Source organism: Triticum dicoccoides, chromosome 2A, assembly GCF_002162155.2.
Source record: "Triticum dicoccoides isolate Atlit2015 ecotype Zavitan chromosome 2A, WEW_v2.0, whole genome shotgun sequence".
Lineage (NCBI taxonomy): Eukaryota > Viridiplantae > Streptophyta > Magnoliopsida > Poales > Poaceae > Triticum > Triticum dicoccoides.
This window is the reverse complement of record NC_041382.1, coordinates 716296141-716303895: the sequence shown is the minus strand read 5'-3', so window position 1 is coordinate 716303895 and position 7755 is coordinate 716296141. Positions and strand designations below refer to the sequence as shown.

General features: G+C 53.9%; 1 pseudogene; it reads right to left on the bottom strand.

The window, feature by feature from the left end:
* Positions 1-5642: 5642 nt before the first annotated feature.
* LOC119358170 lies at positions 5643-7085 on the bottom strand (annotated as a pseudogene).
* Positions 7086-7755: the final 670 nt, after the last annotated feature.

The window sequence follows — 7755 nt, the reverse complement described above, 5'->3', positions numbered from 1 at the left end:
GTCGGCATTCGCCTTTATCCACCCGGGCTCCGGCGGCTTCCACTTGTCCGGTCTCCTTGTTTCGTTGGTCCTCCGCTCCTCCATATGAACTTGGCGCCACTCTTGTATGTGTGTGTGCACTTTCTCAGCTAGCTCACGAGCGTCCTGAATTCTTTTCCCATCGCGCGTTTCATTCCTTGCGCACCATAGACCATAGAGTGCATGAATCATCGTCTCTCTTTCTGCTGCTCCCGCGTCGGCAAACCAGCCCTTCAGCCAATAAACCAGGCTATTAAGCGAGCCATCCATCATCGGCGGCAGCATCACCGGCTCGCCCTTATCTTCACACAGGCATTTCCAAAACATCGCTGAATGAGGGCACTCCCAGAACCAGTGATACGTCGTCTCTTCGCGTCCACATGCACAGCAAAAAAATCCTGGCTTTATACGACGCCGATGAAGCTCGGAGCCAACAGCCAGCCCATTCTTCAAGAGGCGCCATGCATGGATCTTTGCCTTCCCCGGAGCGTTAGTGTCCCACAGTGACATCCATGATTTATGCTCCCTGCTCGGCATCGAAGAACCCAGCTATCCGGTCTTGACACCACTTAAACTCATGCGGAGATGATATGCCGACTTGATTGAAAATTGTCCATTATTGGTGAAGTTCCATGCCACATAATCCCTCATATTCGGTCCACCTATCACAATCTGCTTTATATCCTCCGCATCCCCAGGAGTAAACATCCTTTCCACCTTGGCCATGTCCCATGCAACACCGGATTCATTCAGGAGGTGGCGCACATGAGTGATCCCTGTAATATACTGCTGCCCAAGTGGCTTGAGGCTTCCCTGGCGCGGGAGCCAGTTATCATGGTGGATTTTAATCGATGTGCCATCACCAATCCTCCACACTAGTCCCTCACGCAATAGCTCCCGACCATGAATAATACTTCTGAAAGTGAACGAGCCGCCGACAGGGCAGGTGGCATTCAAGATTGATCCATGGGGGAAATACCTTGCCTTGAGCACTCTAGCACACAAAGAATCTGGGTAATGCAGCACGCGCCAGGCTTGTTTGGCTAGCAGAGCTTGGTTAAAAGCTGTTGGATCCCGAAAGCCCATTCCCCCTTCTTTCTTTGCCCTACACATCTTCTTCCATGCAAGCCAGTGCACCTTCCTCTCCCCATTTGCTTCTCCCCACCAGAAGTTAGACGATATAGAAGTCAGGTTCCGACACATTTTCTTGGTGAGTTGGAAGCAGCTCATGGTGAGCGTTGGTGTGGCTTGGAGTCCCGACTTGACTAGGACCTCCCTTGCCGCTTTTGACAGCCCTTGCCCTTTCCATCCTGTTACTTTCCCCGCAGAGCTCTCTTTTAACATATTTAAACGTCCCCTCTTTGGACTTACCAACCAGTGTTGGTAGTCCTAAGTACCTTTCACTCAAAGCTTCAGAGTTGATACCAATCACTCCAAGTAATTCAGCCTTACTTGCATCTCTACATCCTTTACCAAAGAACACCTACGACTTTTGAAGATTTACCTTTTGTCCTGAGGCTTCCTCATAAACTCGAAGAATGTACCTCAACGCCTCAAAATTGCCACGGTTCCCCTCCAGAAAGACAATGTTGTCATCCGCGAAAAGAAGGTGAGTGACATGGGGGCCAGTGCTCCCGAACGACACCCCCTTGATATTATTCTCATTCTGTGCAGCCCTTAGTAGAGCAAAAAAACCCTCCACACAAAACAGGAAAAGATATGGTGAAAGAGGATCACCCTGTCATAGTCCTCTGGATGGGAGGAAAGGTCTCGAGAAGCCACCATTAAGTTTCACAGAAAAACGAGCTGAGGTGACACATCGCATAATCATCTGGACCCACCTTTGGTCAAAACCAAATCTAAACAACATATGCTCTAGGAAGATCCATTCAACTCGATCATACGCCTTCATCATATCTAGCTTCACTGCACACAACGGAGTCTTCCTCCTCCTCGTTCTAATGGCATGGGTGCACTGATAGGCCACTAAAACATTATCCATCATGAGCCTCCCCGGTACAAAGGCGCTCTGTTCCTCAGAAATCAACACCGGTAAGATCCTCTTGAGCCTATTAGCCAAAACTTTAGTGGCAATCTTATAAAGCACATTACACAAGCTTATTGGCCGAAACTGAGACATCAGCTCCGGTGAGCTCACTTTCGGTATCATCACTATCACGGTGTCATTAAACGAATCCGGAGTAGCTTCCCCTGATAGGAATCCCCTAACTGCTACACACACGTCCTCTTTTAACAGAGACCAGTGTCTCTGATAAAACAAGGCAGGTAGGCCCTCCGGTCCGGGAGCTTTCGTAGGCCCCATTTGAAATAGTGCCCGCTCAATCTCATCATCTGAAATAGGAGCCGTCAGCTTAGCATTCATCTCCTCAGAAATGACAGGGTGAAAAAGATCTAGTAGCCTCTCTGGCTGGGTGGATCCCTCCGATGCGAATAGATGCTCATAGAATGAAGCCGCCAGCTCCCGCATGCCATCATCATCCGTACACCTCGTACCATTCTCCTGCCTCAACGCCTTCACCGTGTTCTTTCGCTTCCGATGGGAGGCCCGGTTCTGAAAGTATTGGGTATTCCGGTCCCCCGCCTTGAGCCAGTCTACACGTGAGCATTGTTTCTGCATAATCTCCTCCCTCTCATAAACTTCCTTTAGCTGACCCTCAATATCACGCACTTCCGTCGTTAGTCCAGTGACTAGGGCGCGCTCTTTTGCATCCAGCAAGTCTGTTTTTAGCCTTTGGATTTGCCTCCTAACTGACCCAAAGACCGTGCGCCCCCATCCTCGCAGCGACTTTGTTATTTCATGTAGCCTGCAGCACACCGCTTCGGGAGACTGGTTTTGCCCCCGCACATGCTCCCAAGTCTGCTGCATCATCGCCTCGTAGCCCTCGTGCCGCAGCCACATTTCCTCGAACCGAAAGGGGCGGTCCCCCCTTGGTTGCATTGTCTCCATATCCCTAACTCGCACCAGGATTACCATGTGATCAGATTCCTCCGTGAGAATGTTCTCCACGGCCGTGCCTGGAAACAAACCCATAAAATCACCGGTGCAGGTTGCCCTATCCAGCCTGACTTGTACATTGTCCTGGTTTGCTTGTTTGTAAACTGATAGCCCGAGAAGCCCAAGTCCGCCAAACCGCAATCAGCTAGGCAGTCACTGAACGCTTGCATTTGTGCAAAACTCCTCGGGTTGCCGCCACTTTGTTCTGATCTTACAAGAACTTCATTAAAGTCCCCCACACATAGCCATGGTAGCTCATCCTGGGACCTTAGATATCGAATCGCATCCCAAGTCTTCTTCCTCAACTCCGTTTTGGGCTCCCGTAGATTCCAGTGAATCTCCAAGTATGCCCATCTGAGGTAATCTTAGCATCAATAAAGTACTGGCACCATGGCCTGATAGTGACCTGTATATGCTCTCTCCACCATAATGCAAGCCCTCCACTCTTCCCATTACAATCCACAGCCACTCCGCTTCTAAACGCAAGTCTCCACTTCAATCTCTCCATAGCCTTCGCACTCTTTTTTGTTTCTGATAAGAAAACCACCGCTGGGTTGTGTGACCGTATGAGGTCCCGAAGTTCGCCTACTATCAAGTCCAACCCCGGTCCTCGACAGTTCCAGGCCAAGCAATTCATTAGTCCCGGTGGCCCCGCCCTGCGGGGACCGCCGATGCCTTAGGGTCTTCCACACGATCAAAAACAGAAGGTGTCTTCTGCCTCGTCTCTCTGATGAACGTATCATGATGAATCATTCTATCCGGGTCACCTTTGGCTACCCACACCTGTTTTGGAGGACGCTTTCTTCCTGACTCCTTCTCTCTATAATGTGTGAGCCTCTCTCCATTTCACCCTGGTACCTTGGCCTGTGGATATATCTACCTCGAATCCTGTCACTCTGACCTGGCGAAACACGGCTGAAGAAATCATCGCGACCCGCCCGGTCAAGCCGATCATCTGCATGGGAAGTCGAATGGTGCCTCACCTCCGCCCCACGATCTGCATGGCTGTCCGCCTCGCGATACGCGCCTGTATGGCGCCAGGCCCCATCTGTAGCCGGCCCGCGCTGCCCCACGTCCAGTTTTGCTGTTGCATGGCCCTGTTCCCTGCGTGGGGAACCACTCCTCCCCTCTTCTTGTCGTCTAGTTAATTCAGCCCTTAGCTCTTTTTCTTTTTTCTGCTCCAACTTCCTTCTCAGGTTACTGTTGTGCATATCCTCCATGTGTGAAGCTCTCTTTGTTGGGCTATTCACCTCCCTCTGCTCCTTCAGCGTTACTCCACCAGTGCGAGAGTTTGCCGATTGTGAAAATGTCTCGTTTAAGTTCCTTTTAACAGGTTGTTCCCGAGCAGGAGTTTGACTGTACTGCGATTTATCCTTGTCATCAGAACGTGAGCCCCCACTGGTAAAAGAACTGGACGCCCCAACATGTGAATTCTCCTTCAGCGATGAAGAGCCTCTTCCTGGTGAAGCTCTAAGCCAGAGGCCCCATTGACTTGAGCGATCCACTGGTGGCTCACACCCGCCCTTGCCATGCACAAGTCTACCACAATCAAAGCAAAAGTGCGGGATCTTTTCATAGGTAAAATCATACCACGTCCCCTCCAAGTCCTCCAGTGAGGTCCTTAGCCGGGCACGGCGGATCAAGGGCTCAAAGATCGAGATTTTCGCCCGCACTCTAAGATACTTCCCTTTAGCAAAACCATCCTTCTCAACATCTACCTTAACTACTTCTCCCAACCAATCTCCCAAAGCTTTCCCAAATGATTCCGTCCTCATATCTAACGACAGATCTGGGACTCTCACCCACATCTCCACCGTATCAAAGACCATCTCCGAAGGACGAACATCTCCCACATAATCCTTTAACACGAGCACATGGAAATCAAATTGCCACGGGCCATTATTGAGTGCATGACGCCAATCACCTTCGCTGCCAAACCTCACCTCAAAGATGTTATTCCCGATATCCTTAAACTTTGCCTCCTTATGCAATCCCCACACTCGTGGCATCGCCCTTTCCAGTGCAGTTTTGTTCAGAGGCCTTGGTGAGAAAACTTTTCCCACCGCCGACCACTTCACCGTCTTCGCTTGGATACCTGGATCTGAGAAGATGAATCCTTGTCGCTCTTTGTCCGTCAGAACCAGTCCTCCAAAGCTCTCCGAGAGGCTGGCGGCCTCCGCCGTAGTCTTGCCATCAGCCAGGGACGCCGAAGCACCCCGGGCCGTTGAATCCCCTGCTGCCGCCGGCGCAGACGCCGTCGTCATATGCTTGCGGGGGGTGGCCTCCCGACTCGCCGTGGTCTCCCCTCTGATCCCGTTCGCCGCCATGGCCACACCACGCGAGCGCTCCTGAAAACCCTCACCGATCTACCATGGGAACAGCGCCGTCGCCGTTCGAGCAGTCACCGGAGATCCAATCTCACCCCCGTGTGGAAAAACCTAACCCTAGCGGCGGCCTAGCAATCGCCTCGCGATCGCCTTCCCCGTCGCCCTTAGGTATTCCTGACGTGGTGGACCCTCGCTAGAGCCACATGTTGGCCGTGCTACCCCAGTAGCGCCACGCGCGTTGGCTTGCACAATCTAAAAAAAAACTAAGCTCTTCGATCTGTTCACAACTTGGTCTTGAACGGCACATAGTTTTTGAGCGATTGGGTGATCCCCTGCACGGACGCCACAGTCACGCCCACCGTCACCGCGAAACACACGAAGCTCGGGCTCTGCAGCGCCACCCACTTCCACGAGGACCTCTTCACTTTGCTCTGCCGGATGTACATCTCCACGGGCAAGTACACAGTGAGCGGCCAGAACCCGAGCGCGCCGAGGAGGCCAAGGATGTCGTTGAAGAAGGGCAGCAAGATGGCAAGTACTGTGCTCACGACGACGAACGCCGTCCTCCACGCCAGCCTGAACATGTTGATGCTGAACTTGCCGGCACCGAAGGGATGGTACCGGCGGACGACGAAGTCCGATTCCGGCCACCGTGCCGCGGCCCAGCTCTCCACGGCCGCGTAGATGGGCTGGCAGTAGACCTGGTAGGCGCCGACGAGGTGCACGACGATGCAGACGTTGGCGAAGTTAAGCCAGAAGGGCTCGTAGAAGCCGAAGCCGGTGAGCATGTTCCCGGGCGCCGCGTTGCCGAAGGCGGCGTAGCCCAGGCAGCCGCAGAGCATGTAGAAGGCCGTGGTGGTGGAGACCCCCATGAGGTTCGCCTTCCTCATCGTCTTGTTCTCGGCCGGAGGCGCCTTCACCGTGTCCTGGATTTCTATGAGGACCATGGAGTACGAGTAGGCGAATGCGATGTTGCCGAGCGCTTGCAGTGTCAGCCATATCTTCTGCGCCGAACTTGCAACGTCTACCCCAATGGCAGTGCCACCCATGGTCGTCTAGCCGGTAGGGCCTGATATGGTCTGCGCCAAGGAGAGGCCAACGCCGATGGTGGAGTAGGAGAAGGACATGACCGCGGCGAGGATCGACAGCCACGCCATCTGGTGGAGGTTGGGGAGCTGGGAGAAGACGACCTGGGAGACCCCGAACACGACCATGTACATGGTGGTGTACACGCCGCAGTCGGCGGAGTGGCCGCCGTTGTGGAAGCAGTTGGCCTTGTACAGAGCCGCGGCGCTGGTCGACGCCGTGATGGTGTACCCGATCGCGGTTCCGACGAGGTTGACGTACTGGCAGAGGCCGCAGAACCACACTTGGCCGCTGCCTAGGTAGGACTCGACGGCCTCCATGTAGGTGTAGTTCCTCTTCCCGGCGACGGCGTCCCCGCTGCGGTAGCAGTCGGTGAGGAGCACGGAGGTGTAGTACGCGACGCCGGCGAAGACGACGAGCGTGGCCGGCCCGGCGACCCAGCCGAGCTGCGCCATGGACCAGGGCAGGGACAGCACGCCGGAGCCGATCACCGCCGTTATGATGTGCGCGCTCGCCGTCCATACCGTTCCCGTTCTCTTGGGCTTGCCGTCGTCGTCGACGGAACCGTCGCCGATGATCCGCAGACGGTGCTCCGCCGGCAGTCCCCCGATCTCGACATCGACGTCTGCTAGGGCCATCTCGCGCGCTTCAACCGGTCTGGGGGAGCAGCGATGCGCGCACCGGGCAGCATCTTATAACAGCAGGATGATTACTCCGTGTTCCGTCTTCGGTCGATCAAATTGCCTAAACCGACTCGGATCGGATTTGATTTGTTCCCGGGCCTCAGCTTCTTAACTCTGAAGCACGCAACTGCCCTCGACGGCGGTGGTCGGCTGCACGCAGTTACATGTCCATGTGACACATACGTAACCTGTCCTTTTTCCCATTATGTATGCCATTTTATTTCTTCGTTACATGAAAGATTTTCTTTGCCAGTTCAATAAAAAAGATTTTCTTTGCAATAAAAAAATTGGAAGACTGATGAGAAAAACAAAGAGGGAGCAAGTTGTTACGAGCACAAAGCCTAATCCTATTTGTAGTATTCTAGGCGCCGGTCGACCCGCCCAAATTTCGGCCGGTCGCCGCGCGTCCGTATGATTGGCGTCCCTGCACCGTTGAATCCTCCATCGTCTCCTTCCTTGAGTACCATCAGGGCCGGCCGCCCCGGGCCCCCAAAGTCCAGGGGGCCCCACCAGGGGTATTTACCGAGGCTATTGGTGAGCAACAAGTCAAAGGCTGGGCTTCAGGTTGAGAAACAAGCAGCAGCACACACACACCGCACGCATAGGCCATAGGGCCACGCGCAGC